We start from the raw sequence: 18,145 nt of genomic DNA, 5'->3' as shown, positions 1-18,145 counted from the left end.
ATGGTTTTGTTCATTAATCCTTTCTTAAATAAAAAATAAGTTAAAAATAAAATAAAAAAACATTTCTCCAAATGTTTCCAAGGAGGCTCTTTGACTTTCACAATATTATATTGGTGACTATTCATCCTCAGACTTACAACATTTTTCTAATGCACTGATCAGCACAGCAACAAACATCTTATTGCATTGGCTTTATAATTATTCCTGGTACAAGTTGCCAAATGTATGCCCGGTCTTTCATATGGAAATAAATAAATCATCTTAAATCAAAAAGTGTACTGCTACATGCCACCCTTCTAAGTGGTCTTCCTAGACAACTGAATAAGGAGTATTCTGGCTCCAAAATTCCATTTTGGTATCTGTGTCCTTGATAACTTTGTGACCCATAAGGAACAAACTTTGAGATGAGGAATTCAAAGCAGGAGATTAGAGATACATTTGGAAAAAAAAGACATCTGCAGATATATTTAGGAAACTGAATTGGGCAAAAAAAAAAAAAAAAGAGAGAGAAGTAAAAGAAGAAGATAGATTATAATACAGTAACAAAAACCTCAGTTAACATCAATGAAGAGTTCCAGAAGTAGCCTGACACTTTGAGTTGTTCTCATTTAATCAAGGTCTTTGTAACTCCTCAGTGACTAGATGTTGTATATAAAGTGCTCTTTCTTGGGAAGGGACTTAACCTAGAGCAAGGCAGCTGCTTGTGGCCAAGAGAAATTCCCAAGGATCAGCTATAAACTACCAGTAGCTAACTCTAGTGACTTATTAGTTAGGCATGCATAAGCAATGTGAAGGAGTGATCTCAGAAGCATATGTTGATATTAAATAATATGATGTGCACACATGCAAACTGGAAGAAATAAATAACAAACTGGAGGAAACATATAGTTGTTGCACTATGAGTGTCTGTATTAAAGTGTTAGTTTTTCAGCGAAAGCATGTCTTTCAAGATTGTGTGAACCACTACAATGAAACAAGGATAAAGAATTACACTCTAGGCTTGGACAGAAAAGGCCTGTGAGAAATATAAGTTCAGGTGAGGATCCCCAGTTATGTGACAAGATTTTTCTTTCTTTCACTAATCTACTTAATAATTGTTGAGTGAGAGCTTATAGGATGCTAGATACTGCTTATTTTATTTTTCTTATATTTGGTAGGGCAGAGAGAAACTGAGAGGGAAAGGAAGATAGAAGACAGAAAAGAGAGAGAGAGACCACCTGCAGACTTGCTTCACCACTTGTTAATAACCACTCCCATCTCCCCAACCCCCCAAAGGTGGGGACCAGGGGTTTGAACTCAGGTCCTTGCACATTCTAATGTGTGTGCTAAACCAGGTGTTCCATCAATCAGTCCCCTACGCTTGCTAGATACTATAAATAAAGCATTAAGACAAGTGAGTTTCTCACCTTCAAGTAGAGATAGGAAATTAATAAGCCACACATCAGTAAGTAAGGTCATTTCAGATAACACTAAAGCTTTGCGGCTGATAAAATAAGACAATCACATAGAGTGATGGTCAAACAAGAGAAGCTGTCTTCTGCAGGATGCCAAAGGAAGCCCTTTTAGAGGAATTATATTTACGCTGATTTCTAAATTCAATCTGCCTGTGATTTGAGGACTTAAAGTGAGAGCATTTCATAGAGGGAGAATAGAAACTGCAAAGTCCCTGAGGTAGAGTCAAACCTGGATATAATGGAGGTACTGAAATGCTGAGTTACAGGAGTCAAGAAAATAAGAGCTTCGTTTCACCTTGCGGGTTGAGCCTGGTTAGTAAAAAAAAGTATTAATCCACAGAGCTGTTGTGTAACACTTTGTCCAGGAGTCCACAGACTGTGAAGATATAGATCCTAATCTGGGGATAAAATGTAGTGCTGGATACTTCAAAGGAGGAATGAGGTGAATGTGTGGCCCAGAAGGAGTTGGAACTGGAAGACTGAGAATGGGGGCACATGACTTTGGGAGATGGTGTTTTTGGTAAGGTGAGCTGCCAGCCCAGAGGCACAGAATGGGCAGAGACAATGAGTCATTTCTTTCCTCTGCAAAGTGGGGTGTGAAATTGGGCTCATGGGGCACTTTGGGACAGCAGCCAGATGAGTAAAGGCACACTTTCTTCTTTAGTCATTAAAAAAACACTAACCATTTCAGGACATAGGATGTTGTAATTCTAGATTTTCAAGAAGATAATTTCATCCCTAATAGGACAGAGGAATATAATGTGATCAGCAGCTAAACGGAATATATATATATATATATATATATATATATATATATATATATATATATTAACCTATATTTATTTATATATATATATATATATATATATATCCATTAACCTCATATATATATATGAGGTTAATGGATTACAGCATAGATATTGACATGTGTATGCAGCCTCTCAACTAGTCTTTTTCCACCATCATGCACAAGGATCCCAAAGCCTCACCACCCTTTAGCCCCTTCTCTCTTCCTCTTTCCCTAGAATCCTTTGCTTTGCTATAATATGCCAAACTCAGTTCAAGTTTTAATTTGTGTTTTCTTTTTATATCCTTGTTTCTTAATTCTGCCTATGAGTAAGATCATCAGATATTTATCCTTCTCACTTTGGCTTATTGATTTAGCAGGATTCCTTCAGCAATAGACATGCATGCTTTATTTAGGCTTGGAGATCCCAGGTTCAATCCTGAACAGCACCATAAGCTAGAGCTGAGTAGTGCTCTCATTAAAAGAATTTTAAAAAATGTAGATAGAAAAAAGTAAAGATTGCTAGTAATGCAGTTGAAAAGGGAAAGATTGCAAATTTCATAAATTCATTATCTATGGCTATATAACACATTACCATAAAGAGTGGCTTAGAATCACACAAATTCATGAACTTACCGTCTCCATAATCTAACACATTTTAGTAGATCTGCTTAACAGGTCATAAAACTGACAATCAAAGTACTATCAGACATGTCCTCACTTGGGGCAAGTTCAGTTCCTAGCTTCCTGATATTGTAACTTCCTTGTGGTTGTACGACCTGTGTCCTCAACTTCTTGCTAGGTGCTAGCCAGAGCCCATAGCAGTTCCTAGAGGACCCTTACAGGTCCCTTTCACATAATTCTCACCATAATTGGGTCTTCTGGCTCTTCAAGATCATCAACGGAAGTCTTAGGCCAGCAAGAAGTTCAACTTTTTTTTTTTTTTACCAGAGCACTGTTTCACTCTGGCTTATGGTGGTGCAGGGGATTGAACCTGGGACTTTGCAACCTCAGACATGAGAGTCTGTTTGCGTAACCATTATGCTATCTACCCTCCGCCAAAGAAGTTCAACTTCTTTACATCTCTCTTTATTTCTGATTTCTAGACCTCTTTTTTTTTTCTTTTTGTAAAGGATCTTGTTTGTTTAGGTTAGATCCATCACATTCACAAGAGAAGTATTATGAAGAGTGTACTAACCACTAGGATTCTTAGGTGTCATTTTAAAATTTAACCTGACATTTGAGCTATAAGACTAGAGACATCTCCAGAAGGTTCAGTTGAAAGAGGCAGTCATTAAGCCTCCTCTAAAAAAGTACCAATTCATCTGTTCCAGGCTTCTCCTTGTACCCTCAGTAGCTTTCTCACCAGATAGTACAATACAGATGTTCAAAAACATAACTTTGGGGGTGAGGCACTCACTGGCACATCTGGTTGAGCACATGAATGACAATGTGTAAGAACTCAGGTTCAAGCCCACCTACATGGGGGAGGGGGAGTTGCATATGAAGTAAAGCAGGCTTGTATCTCTCTTCCTATTTCCCCATCCCCTCTCAATTTTCTCTATCCTATAAAATAAATATTATCAAACAAAATAATTAAAGCTTAATTTTCATTCTAATCTAAGTCCTTGTTTCATGTAACATCACAGACTTTTCTGCAAGCTACCAGCTTCTTTAATGTTCTTTAGTCTTAGTTACAAATTCATCTACTTCTCATTTGTAAGACTTAAAAAAAATGTTCCACTAGGCAGATCCAGTGCAGGAATGTAACAGGCAATGAATATTTAGGGCAGTATTCTAACAAACAATGCATTGTGGAAACCAAACTATTTATCTCTGCCCAAACTCTGAAAATACAAGGGGTTATTTTTTCCTAGTGGCATAGAAGTCTGGAGAGGGGAGGTTCCAGGTCACATTGATGAGGTCATCTACCAGGAAAGATCAAGATGGAACCATAGTAGCATCTACAACTTGGTGGCTGAAAGGCAATAGGATATAAAGCAGGCAAACTGCTTAATTAATATTAAACAATAAGTAGGAATACAACAGATGAGTTTAGGGATCCTGTGATGGAATGAATCTAGGAAGTCTATTTTAAGTATGTTCCTAAGGACCCATGACTTTAGTAATTTTTGCCTAAGCTTGATAGTTAACATGCAGGTGGACTAAAAATAATTGTCTGGGAAGATGGTGTTAGAGATGACAATAGAACTAGAAAGCAGGAATAGGGCACAAAATAGCTCCCAAACTTGAAGAAAAATATTTAAATACAATTAACTATTTTTTAAAATTTTTTAAAAATATTTTATTTTATTTATTTATTCCCTTTTGTTGCCCTTGTTGTTTTATTGTTGTAGTTATTATTGTTGTTGTCGTTGTTGGATAGGACAGAGAGAAACGGAGAGAGGAGGGGAAGACAGAGAGAGGGAGAGAAAGATAGACAACTGCAGACCTGCTTCACCGCCTGTGAAGCGACTCCCCTGCAGGTGGGGAACCGGGACAATTAACTATTTAACTCATCGATCTGACCCAGCACCCATATATATTCACATTTAGCACTGGAGACTGTGTAACCTCTGAGTCCCTATCAGTTTGAGGTAGGAAAAGATAGAAACAGCCTAGGGGTATGAATAGACCTGCCAATGCCCATGTCCAGCAGAAACACAATTGCAGAAGCCAGAATCCCCACCCACTGCAACCCATAAAGAACTTTATGGGTTTATACTCCCAGAGTGGGGAGGGGAGTGTTAGAGGAAGATGACCAGAATGCTCTGAACTACAATTCCATTAGGACCCACACAGAGAAGAGAAAAAAACGAACACTCAGAAGTAGTAATAGGTATAGGTGTGACTTAGAAAGGAAGAGAAGGCAAGACTATAGAAAAAAATGGGGTAATATATGTAGACACATAGTCATAGAAATAATAGTCAATCCACATCTGTAATTTTGGAAAAACTACTGCAGTTTCCAATGGAGGGTTGGGTACTCAGAGCTCTGGTGGTAGGAACAGTGTGGAATTATACCCCTATTATCCCATAATTTTTGTAAATCAATATTAAATCACAAATAAAAAGAAAAGAAAAGGGACTAAGTTGGGGTAGGGCTATGAGCCACTGCCCTCTGGGGCAGTCTTTCTTTCAGCCCCTAAATGACTAACTCTGTGAGTTCTTGCATACATTAAAGAAAATGTATGGGAGCAAAAGCCTGGAATTCAACAGCTCATAACTACAATTAACCACCATTAATTAATGGCTGTGAGATAAATGAGCCATGCGATCCGTTTATTCCTGGGTTGTAAGTATTTAAATTCACAGTAGGATACAAACCCATTTTTCACCACTGTGAATTTAAAGCAAGTTTGAATCAGAATTGTGTCTTGAAGGAGGCAGGCAATGACTTCCTATCTGAGCAGTTCACTTTTCTATGAACTGGCCAGAGGCTGACAATTAGGAAGCACCCTTACTTTGTCAAAGAAGCGGGGCCTGGGGGGCAGGGTCTGGAATTTGAGCAGTTGCCTCTCCTTACACAATAACTATGTGATAAGACTGATTATGTGCCAGGCATGGTGTTTTATAGTCATCACCATATCCTTATGAGAGATATAAATATCTCTACTTATCCTTAAGAAAACTGATGCTTTGAGAAGTTAAAACTACTTTCTTCTTTCTAGACTTCTTCCAGGGCTGAGAGGTAGTTCTTCAGGTAGGCAGGGCACATGCGCACATCATAGGTTCACCCCCTGGCACAATATGGGAGGTGCTGTGGTCTCTCTCTTTCTCGCTCGGTGTGTGTGTGTGTGTGTGTGTGTGTGTGTGTGTGTGTGTATGTGTGTGCACATTGTGTGTACATGGAGTTCTGAAATGACGCCAAATCTTGATTCCACAATTTAAAAAAAACACCAGGTTCAGGCAGTGGTGCACCTGGTTATTGCACATATTACTGTGCACAAGGAAGTAGGTTTAAGTTCCTGGTCCCCACCTGCAGGGGGAAAGTTTCACAAGTGGTAAAGTAGTGCTACAGGTCTCTCTCTCTCTCTCTCTCTCTCTCTCTTTCTCTCTGTGTGTGTGTGTGTGTGTGTCTGTCAGTTTCCTCCTCTCCTCTCAATTTTTCTTTGTCTCTATCAAATAATAAATTAATTAAAACTTAAAAATACAATAAATGATTTAATTAATTAATTAATTAATTACAATAATAGAAAGAAGCACACTTAGAATTCTCCCAGGATGCTCCCACTATGTACCTTTAGATGGCCTTGTGTCCAATGTGACATGATAAAGACATGTGTGTACCAACACTTCCCAAAAAATAACTGAATGTTCTGCTTCACCTTAAGTTCTCAATCTATCAGTTGAATGTGAGTATAATTGAGAAGACCAAAAAGAAGAGGGAAGGATTCTGATCTTGTTTTACTGGAAGACAAAAGGAAACAACATTGTTATCTTCCATACTAAGAAGAAAACAAAAAACAGTAAACTTTCAGTGAAGAGTCTTGGCCAGTTACCATCCTGACCAAGCCATCAAAGTCAGCATCATCAGTACTAGGATATGTCAGTGCATATAGACAGCCATGACAGGACAAAACATAACTTCTTCATGCTTCAAATGTCTAGCCGCAATCTGATCATAAGGGGGAAGAAAGCAGAGAATCCCAAATCAAGTGTTGGTCTAGAGAGTAACGAACTGACTGACACTCTTCTCAAATGTTCAGGTCATGAAGATAAGAAATGAGTGCATGGGGTTCCCGGAAGATGGCGGACTGAGAAGCTGCTAGTGGCTTGAGCTCTGATCACATCTTCTGGAAACTGTAGGATTTTCTGCCTTTAGCAGGCCAGTCAATAAGGGGTCCTAGCGGTGACACCAAGGAGGCGACTATAACTTAATTTGGGTTAAGAATTAGAGTAAAGGTGGCACGGACTAGCAGGCGGGCTGCTCCAGACTTCCCAGGCGGCGGCGGGCAAGGCAGGTGCGCCAGGCATTGTCCTCGGCCCGGGAAGGCGGCTCCTCCACCAGTTGCAGAGCGCTGTGGGGCGGCCAGCAGAGGACCAGGAGGGAGCACTGTAGCTCGCGGCTTTCTCTTGGGAATCTCCGGGGACCACCGTGACCCTGAGGGAGGATCCAAGGACTTCTTGAGTACAGCTCTCATTGGATCAAAAGGACTTGGAGCTAGTTTTCATTTTTGAGAAATCCTTTAAAAAAGTCTGGAGGGGGAGATTTCCAGGAAGATGGTGGACTGAGAAGCTGCTAGTGGCTGAGCTCCGACCACATCTCCTGGAAACGGTAGGATTTTCTGCCTTTAGCAGGCCAGCCAATAAGGGGTCATAGCGGTGACACCAAGGGCGTGACTATAACTTAATTTGGGTTAAGAATTAGAGTAGGGAAAAAAGGGGAAAAAATTTTTTTCTTCCTTTTAATTTTCAAGCATACCTCCTTCCTGCCACCCCCATAAGTAGTCCCTGTGGACCAGCTCCTAGCAGGATCCCCCACACCACCAAACAGGTTGCTTTTTTGAATTCACTGATACACATTTGGGAATTTCGTTTCACTGCTCTTTAATTACAGCTCTTTTTCTTATCTTCTCCCTTTTCTCTCTCTTGTCTCACTCTCTCTTTTTTTTTAATCTTGTCATACACTTCTTCCTTCTTCTTTGCCTTTCTGAATTTGTGAATTATTTTGGGGAAGAAATCTGACTCAGAGTGGACTCTCTATGTGTGTATCTCTGCCCTAGTTCCCTTTCCGCTCTTGTTACCCCTAGAATATACAGTGGATAGTAGATTTGCATAACTGTCTATTCTTGCTATCCTTTCTTTCTTTTTTCTTTCTTCACTGGGATTTGGTTACTATTTTTTCATGGACTGGAGAAATTGTTTGGCTAACTGTTAACGATTAAACTACTTCAATAATTAGTTCAGTTGCTACTGTAATTCTGGAGGTTGGTGAGTGCAATTGTCATAAAAGTATTTAGTACAGTGTTACCTGTACTCAAGACACAACAACAGAGGAACAACAGAACATAAAAAAAGAAACACATAAATAAAAAAATGGGTAGATCAAAAACAAATAAAACTGCTACTCCAATGAATGAAGGCAAGAGCCCAGAAGAAACTACGAATCAGCCAGAAGTAACCATAGATAAGAAAAGTATGCAAGAAATAATAAACTTATTAATCACAGAAATGAAAACAACATTGGAGGAAAGGAATGGCAGTATTAGGGAAACAACAGTTGAGACCCCCAAGCAAAATACTGATTATCTTGAGGCAATTAGAGAACTGAAAGCTGAAATAGCTGTAATGAAGAAAGAAGCTGAGGCAAGGGAAAGCAGACTAATAGAGGCAAAAAACAGAATTAGACAGACAGAGGATGAGTTAGAGAAAACAAAGAAAGAGGTGAAAAAGCTCAAAAAGAGATTGAGAGACACTGAAAACAACAACAGAGACATATGGGATGATCTCAAAAGATGTAACATTCGTATAATTGGCCTGCCAGAGGAAGAAAGAGAGGAAGGGGAAGCAAACATTCTAGAGGAAATAATACAAGAAAACTTCCCAGACCTGAATAACAGAAAGGATATCACGATTCAAGAGGCCCAGAGAGTTCCAAACAGAATCAACCCAGATCTGAAGACACCAAGACACATCATAGTCACAATGAGAAGAAGTAAGGAAAAAGAAAGGATCCTAAAGGCTGCAAGAGAGAAACAAAAAGTCACATACAAGGGAAAACCCATAAGATTATCTGCAGACTTCTCCACTCAAACTCTAAAGGCCAGAATGGAGTGGCAAGATATCTATCGAGCCCTGAATGAAAAAGGGTTTCAACCAAGGATAATATATCCTGCTAGACCTTCATTCAAACTAGATGGAGGGATCAAAACCTTCTTAGATAAACAACAGTTAAAGGAGGCAACCATCACCAAGCCATCCCTGAAAGAGGTTCTAAAAGACCTCTTATAAACAAGAACATCACTATAATACCTGCAATATATCAGAGCAAAAAAATTTTTTTTGAACAATGGCACTACAATACATTAAATCCATAATATCAATAAATGTCAGTGGCTTAAACTCACCCATCAAAAGGCACAGGGTGGGGGGATGGATCAGAAAACATAACCCAACCATATGCTGCTTACAAGACTCCCATGTGTCACAACAAGATAAACACAGACTTAAAGTGAAAGGATGGAAAACTATCATACAGGCTAAAGGACCACAAAAAAGGGCAGGAACAGCCATGCTCATCTCAGACATGATAGATTTTAAATTAAATAAAGTAATAAAAAGATAGGCAAGGACATTACATAATGATTAGAGGATCAATCAGCCAAGAAGTCTTAACAATTATTAACATCTATGCACCCAACGAGGGAGCATCTAAATACATTAAGCACCTACTGAAAGAATTTCAAAAATACATCAATAGTAATACAATAATAGTGGGAGAATTCAATACCCCACTCTCACACTTAGACAGATCAACAAAGCAGAGAACGAATAAAGATACAAGAGAATTGAATGAAGAGATTGACAGACTAGACCTCTTGGACATTTTCAGACTCCTCCACCCCAAAAAACTGGAATACACCTTCTTTTCAAATCCACATAACACATACTCAGATAGACCACAGAAACAACATCAATAAATTCAAGAGCATTGAAATCATCCCAAGTATCTTCTCAAACCACAGTGGAGTAAAACTAACATTTAACAACAAACAGAAAATTATTAAAAGACACAGAATCTGGAAACTAAACAACATGCTCCTTAAGAACCACTGGGTCAGAGACTCACTCAAGCAGGAAATTCAAATGTTCCTGGAAACTAATGAAAATGAAAACACAACCTATCAAAATATTTGGGACACAGCTAAAGCAGTACTGAGAGGGAAACTTATTGCCATACAATCACATATTAAACACCAAGAAGAAGCTCAAATGAACGATCTTACTGCACACCTCAAGGACTTAGAGGAAGAGGAACAAAGGAACCCTAAAGCAACCAGAAGGACAGAAATCACTAAAGTTAGAGCAGAAATAAACAACATCAAAAATAAAAGAACCATACAAAAGATCAATGAAACCAAATGTTGGTTCTTTGAAAGATTAAACAAAATTGACAAACCCCTAGCCAGACTCACCAAACAAAAAAGAGAGAAGACTCAAATTAATAGAATTGTAAATGATGGAGGAGATATCACAACTGACACCACAGAAATCAAGAGAATCCTGCGAAACTTCTGTAAAGAACTATATGCCACCAAGCTAGAGAATCTGGAAGAAATGGAACAATTCCTAGAAACCTATGCACTTCCAAAACTGAACCAAGAAGAACTACAAAATCTAAATGCACCAATCACAGACAAAGAAATTGAAACCGTTATTAAGAATCTCCCCAACAACAAAAGTCCTGGACCAGATGGCTTCACAAACGAATTCTACAAAACTTTCAGGATACAGTTAATACCCATACTTCTTAAGCTATTCCATAAGATTGAAGAAACAGGAATACTCCCTTCCACCTTCTATGAAGCCAACATCACCCTGATACCAAAAGCTGATAGGGACAGGACAAAAAAAGAAAACTACAGACCAATATCTCTGATGAACATAGATGCCAAAATATTAAACAAGATCATGGCCAACCGGATACAGCAACATATCAAAAAGATTGTTCATCACGACCAAGTGGGATTCATCCCAGGAATGAAGGCTGGTTCAACATCCGTACGTCAATCAATGTCATTCACCAATCAATAAAAGCAAAGCCAAAAACCACATGATTATCTCAGTAGATGCAGAGAATGCCTTTGACAAAATCCAACACCCGTTCATGCTCAAAACTCTACCAAAAATGGGAATAGATGGGAAATTCCTCAAGATAGTGGAGTCTATATATAGCAAACCTACAGCCAACATCATACTCAATGGACAGAAGCTGAAAGCATTCCCCCTCAGATCAGGGACTAGACAGGGCTGTCCACTGTCACCATTACTCTTCAACATAGTATTGGAAGTTCTTGCCATAACAATCAGGCAAGAGAAAGAAATCAAAGGAATACAGATTGGAAGGGAAGAAGTCAAGCTCTCACTATTTGCAGATGATATGATAGTATACATAGAAAGACCTAAAGAATCCAGCAGAAAATTACTGGAAGTTATTAGGCAATATAGAAAGTTATCAGGCTACAAAATCAATGTACAAAAATCAGTGGCATTTCTTTATGCAAAAACTAAATCTGAAGAAGAAAACATCCATACATCACTCCTATTTACTGTTTCAGCAAACTCAATCAAATACCTAGGAATAAAGTTGACCAAAGAAGTGAAAGACTTGTATGCTGAAAACTATGAGTCGCTACTCAAGGAAATAGAAACTGATACCAAGATATGGAAAGATATCCCATGCTCATGGATTGGAAGAATAAATATATCAAAATGAATATTCTCCCCAGAGCCGTATACAAATTTAATGCAATACCCATCAAAGTTCCACCAAGCTTCTTTAAGAAAATAGAACAAAAACTACATTCATTTATCTGGAACCTAGAATGAAACCTAGGTGAAAACACCTAGAATGGCCAAAACCATATTGAGGAAAAGAAACAGAAATGGAGGAATCACACTTTCAGACCTTAAACTATATTATAAAGCCATCATCATCAAAAAAGCATGGTACTGGAACAAAAATAGGCACACAGACCAGTGGAACAGAATTGAAAGCCCATAAATAAATCCCAACACCTATGGACATCTAATCTTTGATAAGGGGGCCCAAAGGATTAAATGGAAAAAGGAAGCTCTCTTCAATAAATGGTGCTGGGAAAACTGGGTTGTAACATGCAGAAGAATGAAATTGAACCACTTTATCTCACCAGAAACAAAAATCAACTCCAAATGGATCAAAGACCTAGATGTCAGGCCAGAAACAATCAAATACTTAGAGAAAAACATTGGTAAAACACTTTCCCACCTACACCTCAAGGACATCTTTGATGAATCAAACCCAATTGCAAGGAAGACTAAAGCAGAAACAAACCAATGGGACTACATCAAATTGAAAAGCTTCTGCACATCCTAAGAAACTATTAAACAAACAGAGAGACCCATCACAGAATGGGAGAAGATCTTCACATGCCTTACATCAGACAAGAAACTAATCAACAAAATATATAAAGAGCTCAGCAAACTTATCACCAAAAAAGCAAATGACTGCATCCAAAAATGGGCAGAGGATATGAACAAAACATTCACTTCAGAGGAGATCCAAAAGGCTAACAAACATATGAAAAACTGCTCTAGGTCACTTCTTCTTCTTGTGTTTGCCCTTCTTCTGTAGCCAGTCAACAGCGTCAGGTTGAGCCTGATGTCTGCTTGTTGCTGGCTTTGAAAGTGACTGGGATCCATGTGGATTCAGTCGACTAGGAAGGATCGTCAGTTTCCCCAATAAATGGGTACTCACGGGATGCACCACGAGAAGGTCGATCCAATGCATCCCTCTAGGTCACTGATTGTCAGAGAAATTCAAATTAAGACAACACTAAGATACCGCCTCGCTCCTGTAAGAATGGCATATATCAAAAAGGACAGCAGCAACAAATGCTGGAGAGGCTGTGGGGACAGAGGAACCCTTTTACATTGCTGGTGGGAATGTAAATTTGTACAGCCTCTGTGGAGAGCAGTCTGGAAAACTCTCAGAAGGCTAGACATGGACCTTCCATATGATCCAGTAATTCCTCTCCTGGGGTTATACCCCAAGGACTCAATAACAACCAACCAAAAAGAGGTGTGTACTCCTATGTTCATAGCAGCACAATTCAGAATAGTTAAAACCTGAAAGCAACCCAGGTGCCCAACAACAGATGAGTGGCTGAGAAAGCTGTGGTATATATACACAATGGAATACTATGCAGCTGTCAAGAACAATGAACCCACCTTCTCTGACCCATCTTGGACAGAGCTAGAAGGAACTATGTTAAGTGAACTAAGTCAGAAAGATAAAGATGAGTATGGGATGATCCCATTCATCAACAGAAGTTGAGTAAGAAGATCTGAAAGGGAAACTAAAAGCAGGACCTGATCAAATTGTAAGTAGGGCACCAAAGTAAAAACCCTGTGGTGAGGGGTAGACATGCAGCTTCCTGTTCCAGTGGGGGGTGGGAGTGGGTGGGAGGGATGGGTCACAGTCTTTTGGTGGTGGGAATGGTGTTTATGTACACTCCTAGCAAAATGTAGACATATAAATCAGTAGTTAATTAATATGAGAGGGGGAAAATCAGTTGTATGTCTCAAAGTTTCTCAAAACACAAACTGAATCTTTTTAATATATAGGCTGTGTATTTGATATGCGGACTCTCTCAAAAGCCTAGACCAAATAGATTAGAAGCACCCAATAGCACAGCTATATACAAGATACTGGATAATGTACAGCAAACCCTAACAAAAGGACTTTTCAAAGTTAACCCAATTACCAAATAATGTGATGATAACATTAACTATCGATTGTCTTTTTGAACCCTAAGACAGCAGGAACCTCACATCTCCACTATATAGCCCCTACTTCCCCCAGTCCTGGAACCCTTGGATAGGGCCCACTTTCCCATATGCCTCTGCCAATCCATACCAAATAATATTGCATCCGCCGATCACAACCTAACCAATGTAACGATTGCCACCTCAATATGCTTCACCTCAGACTGTGCCCAGAGACTTCACGTGTGGAATGACAACCCTTCAGCTTCATTACTCGGGTGAGACCTTTCCTTTTATAGTACACTCTAATTTCATCTCAGGTGGTTCACTTTCTAACAAAGTCCCATAACCTAGATATACACCAGTTTCTGTGAGAGAGAGCTTATGTTCACATGTTTCCATAAACTACTGCAAAATATATACCTGAAAGCAGAAGTACACTAGAGTTTGCAGTGAGTACCTCCCTAACACTTCCTTTCCACTATTCCAAGCTTTGGATCCATGATTGCTCAACAATTTGTTTGGCTTCATATGTTAACTCTCTTTTCAATCACCAGGATGCTGGCCAGGCTTCCCTGGATTGAAGACCCCACCAATGTGTCCTGGAGCTCAGCTTCCCCAGAGACACACCCTACTAGGGAAAGAGAGAGGCAGACTGGGAGTCTGGAACAACCAGTCAACGTCCATGTTCAGCGGGGAAGCAATTACAGAAGCCAGACCTTCTACCTTCTGCAACCCTCAATGACCCTGGGTCCATGCTCGCAGAGGGATGGAGAATGGGAAAGCTATCAGGGGAGGGGGTGGGTTATGGAGATTGGGTGTTGGGAATTGTGTGGAGTTGTACCCCACCTACCTTATGGTTTTGTTCATTAATCCTTTCTTAAATAAAAAATTTTTTAAAAAAAGAAATGAGTGCACATTGGAGTGCACTGAGAAGGCATGGCAATTAGATGCAGTTCAGTATCCTGGACTGGATGCAGGCACAAAGCAAGGACATTAGTGAAGAAAGTACTGCTTAGATTCTACTAAAGTCTTTAGTTTTGGGGGCCAGGATGTAGTGCAGTGGGTTAAGCTCACATGGCACAAAGTGCAAGGATCAGGGCAAGGATCCCGGTTTGAGGAGAGCAGCAAAGCAGGTCTGTAGGTGTTTATCTTTCTCTCCCCCTCTCTGTCTTCCCCTCCTCTCTCGATTTTTCTCTGTCCTATCCAACATTAATGACAGCAATTACAACAATAACAACAACAACAATGATGATAAACAACAAAGACAACCAAAAAAGGAAAAAATAGCCACCAGGAGCAGTGGATTCGTAGTGCAGGCACCAAGCCCCAGTGATAACCTTGGAGGCAAAAAAAATAAAATAAATTTTTAAAAGCCCTTAGTTTTACTAGTAAGAATAGATGAGCATGAAGTTCCCGGTTCTGACGCTTATGCTATAATTCTGGAAGATGTGAGTATTAGGAGAAGCCAAGTGAAGGGTCTATGCGCTTATGTTTTCTTCTGTAACTACTTTCAAAATGTTTTTAAATGAAACAGAATATCAAAACCAAAAATTGAACTAATGTCCAATCAGAGTTTTCTAAAAAGTGCAGTTATGAAGAAACTATTCAATTTTAAAATGTGTCATTCAACTAAATTTAAAAGATGGGGAGAAAATGCTTTTTATTTCTCTGAAAAACAAATTAGGAATATATATATATGTGTGTGTGTGTGTGTTGCTTATTACTCACGGACACAATACGGAGTTAGAAAACAGGATATGTCCTCTCACCCATTGTAACATGCTACACATGGCAATGTTCTGCTTGATAGAAAACTACTATCAGATCAGAACAGAGAGGAAAAGCAGGAAATAACATATGAGACTTTTTTGATTTGGGAGAGACAAGATTGAAGAAAAAGATAATCTGAGATCTTTGCTATTAGAAAGAAGCAGAATTTCCCCCACTTTATTTACTATCTAATTAGCCATCTCTCTTTCAAATGGCATTTTAATTGTTTGCTTTTGCACAGTATCTCATAGAACACAAACTGAAAATATATAAATATATCCTAAATGTTGAATTTTCAGGGTAAAGTCAGTGAGGTAAAGAAGCAGATATGACTTCTTAAACCATTTCAACTAGAACTAAAGCATTTGGTGGCAAGGCAGGGAAAAGGGGCCAGATGGTGGTGCACCTGGGTGAGCACGCATATTACAATGCACAAGAACCCAAGTTCGAGCCCCCAGTTCCCACCTGCAGGAGGAAAGTTTCGGTAAAATAGGGCCAGAGGGATCTCTCTGTCTCTCTCTCCCTCACTATCTCCCCATTCTCTCTCAATTTCTGGCTATCTCTACCCAATAAATAAATAAAGGTAAAAAATATATATTTTTAAAAGAAGGTGAAAGTACCAGGAGAGATAGTGAAGGGGAAACACACACAAAATGAGCAGCAATTATAAAACACAAACCAGCTAGCTAGCTCATCTGGGAGGGCAACTGCTTTGCCACGTGCCCACCCCAGGGTTGAACCCAGCCCTCACAGCACCAGGTGGGGGTAAATCTTTGATGACATGGTGTCCTTCCCTCTGCCTCTCTGTCTCAATCTCTGTTGTTTCTCTCTGGAAAACAGTCACACTAGAGCAATGAAACCCCAGAGATAATACCAATAACAATAAAAACCCTTCAGCATAATCAGGCAGTCAGTCAGCTAGACAGAAACTCTCACAAGGTCAGAATCATTGAAGTGACAGGTCAACAGTACATTTGCAAATGCTGAAACTCATCAAGCTTAGCAGGAGTCATTTTTTTTTTTGGGGGGGGGGCTCAGCATGGGAAGAGAGAGAAGCAGAGAAGCTAGATCAGCTGGAGGTCATGTAATGGCTACAATTTTTACTAGGTCTAACTTGGCCCCGTGGGACAGATAACAACCAGATGTTACAATAAAATTGCTGTCACCAGCCTGTGAGCACCTTCTAAAGACTGGGATGTCCTTCCTCGCCTCCACTATATGCACTCCCTCCATGGTATTCTTTCTTCTCCCTTTTTAATGTCATATAATATTCTGTTTTTAATGTCATATAGTATATCTTGTTTATATTTCCATTTATCCTTTGACCAACATTGGAGCTGTTTCTACTTCCTGACTAGTGCATATAATGAACCCTTGTTAATGCTATATGTTCCTATACACATTTTTTATTAAGCACTTATTTCAAATTCTAAATACCCTAAGAGTAGAAAAGTTAAGAGCTGGGTAGTGGCGCATCTGGTTGAGCATACACATTACAGTGCACAAGGACCCAGGTTTGAGCCCCTAGACCCCACCTGCAGGAGGAAAGATTCACAAGTGGTAGAACAGGGCTACAGGTATCTCTCTGTCTCTCTCCCTCTCTATCTCCCCTTTCTCTTGACTTCTGGCTGTCTCTATCAAATAAATAAAGATAATAAAAATTTTAAAAAGAAAAGTTATGTCTGATGACATGTCTATGTTTGGTACTGAGTTACTGCCAAACTGTTTCATATAATAACCACACTATTTTATATTTCCACCAGCAATGTGAAGATTCAGCTAGTTACATTCTCACCCATTTTTGTTATTGTCCACTAGTCATCCTCGTGTGTGTGAGTGCATAGTGGCATCTCACAGTGTTTTGATTTGTATCTCCCTGTTGCCCAAGGATTCTGGATTTCTTTTCATATGTTGGTTAGACACTTGTGTGACTGACTCCCTTGTAGAAAGTCTAGAAAGGCAGGTCCTTTGCTGTTTATAACTTCTTCTTTGCTTTCCATCAGATATGATGATATGGGCAATGCCATGGAATATTGTACAGCATGAATTGTGCTCTACAATAACTCAAGTAATTAGTCATCTAATTAATTAATTAATTAATTATATGGAGATAGCTTGATAGCTGAGCACCAGATTTAAATATCTGAGGCAAAGAGGCTCCTGGTTCAATTCCCAGCACCACCATATGCCAGAAAATGAGTGTAACTCTGGTCTCGTTCTCTTATTCTCATAAATAAAAAAATAAGCATTTTTATAAAGAATCTCCTACTATAAAAAAATAAAAACAAAATATGGCTAAACTGTGTGCATAAGAATGTTTATTTCTGTGTTCATTTAGTATGTATCATTAAAACAATTACAAACAGTATAAATATCCACAAATGAAGAAATGGTTATGTGCACAGATTTATATCAACTTTAAAGAATAGTATACACCCAATAAAAATGTTAATTAGCTACATGATAAAGAAACTTAGCATTTTTATAACATAATGTAAATAAATAAGACAGCACACAAAAGTTTATGATTGCTATGAATAAAGTTACAGATAAGAATACTTGCATGCAGGGGAGTTGGGAAGTAGCACAGTGGATTAAGTGTACGTGGCGCAAAGCTCAAGAACTGGTGTAAGGATCACGGTTCGAATCCCCGGCTCCCCAC

This window comes from Erinaceus europaeus, chromosome 1, assembly GCF_950295315.1.
Source record: "Erinaceus europaeus chromosome 1, mEriEur2.1, whole genome shotgun sequence".
Lineage (NCBI taxonomy): Eukaryota > Metazoa > Chordata > Mammalia > Eulipotyphla > Erinaceidae > Erinaceus > Erinaceus europaeus.
The sequence above is the reverse complement of the archived record's forward strand: the minus strand, read 5'-3'. Positions refer to the sequence as shown.